This window comes from Camelus bactrianus, chromosome 26 (genome assembly GCF_048773025.1).
Source record: "Camelus bactrianus isolate YW-2024 breed Bactrian camel chromosome 26, ASM4877302v1, whole genome shotgun sequence".
NCBI lineage: Eukaryota > Metazoa > Chordata > Mammalia > Artiodactyla > Camelidae > Camelus > Camelus bactrianus.
Window position 1 is genome coordinate 12931056 of NC_133564.1, and position 1979 is coordinate 12933034.

At 35.7% G+C, this 1979-nt stretch overlaps 1 non-coding gene across 1 annotated transcript; it reads left to right on the forward strand.

Moving 5' to 3' along the window:
* Positions 1 to 457: 457 nt before the first annotated feature.
* LOC123616413 (small nucleolar RNA SNORD22) lies at positions 458 to 587 on the forward strand. Its single transcript, XR_006724408.1, has one exon. It is a non-coding gene; the product is annotated as a small nucleolar RNA SNORD22 (small nucleolar RNA).
* Positions 588 to 1979: the final 1392 nt, after the last annotated feature.

A 1979-nucleotide genomic window follows, 5' to 3' on the forward strand; every position in this document is an offset into this window, starting at 1 on the left:
GTGGAGACATTTAAAGTGAAGATAAGGATGTGAAATCATGTTCTGTACACACTGTGTTTGCAACAGATTTTATTTTTTGCAATTGGGTAAATCAGTTATGATTATTACAGGCTGCTGCTACAGTTGCCAGAGTTAACTTAAGGCTGGATTATAATGGAATTAGTTTCGTCCAAGCCTTATGGTTGAAATCCCAGTAGCTGTCTCCATATATTAAACTGTGCTGTTTCAGATTGTTGATGAAGGAGCCATGTGGGCTACTTCTTCATCACAATCAGTGATAAATGTGAAGTATGGTAACCATTCAATTAACTTATTTTTAGTTTTTATTGAAAATTAACTTTGTTAAAGTAACTTTAATGTGTACATACATTTATGTCTGTCTGTACACAACACATACAGATTCATGTGCATAGTAATATATACTAGCTTATATCAAAACACTAGACCATATTTTAAATCCCAGTGAAGAGACAGTCACACACCTTACCTCCTATCCTGGTCCCAGGGCCTATAAAGGGAAACACACTGGGGATGACTGGGGAAGGGAGGGGAGGAAAGCATTTTTGAGAAGGAACCATCTGAGAGATCATAAGGATCATCAAACATGGGAAAGGAAGAAATAACCACTTTGTGAAAAATCAGTTGTATTTTTTTCCAAGTCTGAAGAAAGAACAAAGCACAAAAAATTGGAATCCAAAGCTTAGAGGACATGACAAAGAGCATTTTTAAGTCATTGCTTGTATAAGCAGTTGTTCAAATTAGCATAGCCTTTCTAAATAAAGTTTTATTTTAATGTTCCAAAAAAAAAATTTGGAAGGAGCATGGCAGAGTATTATCTCTCCACCCCAACTACCTACACATACTATATTTTCCTAGTTTATCTCATAATTTTATGATATCCAATTACCTTGATGCAATTCTAATTTAATTTGAATACATTTCCACAAACTAAGTTTTTGAATGTTTGAACCTATCTAAATCTTATGAAAATCAATGCCAAATATTCATTTGCTTTGTCACACATGATAACAGAATTTCCAAAAATAACTTTCATTTTTGCTGAAAAAGATAGGAAAATCAAGAGTTGGCTGCTTATCTAAGTATCCTCCTTGTATCACACAATGAAATTAATAACACGAATTGTTCTAAAAACGACTATTAAAAATCACTCTATTGACTTAAATTGCATAGAGGAGTGCAGCTTCAGGTAAGAGGAATCATGATTTGAGAGTAATGTGGTATAAGAAAGATGAAAGCTGTAATAAAATCCTAGAAGGAAAAGTCACAGGCACACAGGGGACCCTAAGGGCAGTGGAGGAGCCAGTTTGGAGTGACTCTTAAAGATCCTTCTCCTTGGGGATTATTGATAACAGTAACTCTCTGTTATGTATTAATTTCTGACATTTCTATCTCTTGAGTCCTGCAGCCAGGAAAGGAAATGGTTTACATTATAATTGTCATGATGACAAATATAAAGGAAAAAACAGGTTCTTAACAGATTCTGGGGGCAGAATTCCTTTTACATGGTGATCATCAGTGTGCATTCTTCTGTCACCTCAACTCTCACAGGCTGAAGACAGGAAAATAAGAAAACCAATATAGCACTTGGTGCTGTCAGAGATCAGTGAGATGGCCTCACATCTGGTAATTCTGTTAGTACCCTACCTGAGAAAGACCAGTTTGTTTTCAGATTGCTAATTCAAGAACTCAACTTTGGGCAGGAAACCAAATACAAATGGACAAGGGAGCTGCAATCCAAAGAAAATTTCTGGAGAATGTACGTGCCACTAGCCATGCCTTGGCCCCCTTCTGTTATTCAGTAAAAAGATTGTGCCTCAAATACCCAATTTCCAGGGGATCCCTTGATAAGAAGCACAAAAATTAAGTGACATAGCCCCCAAACTGACATTAATACCAATAGTGTCAATATTAAACATATTAAATGAAGACAAGAAGCTAACCCAATAAATAATTTGTGA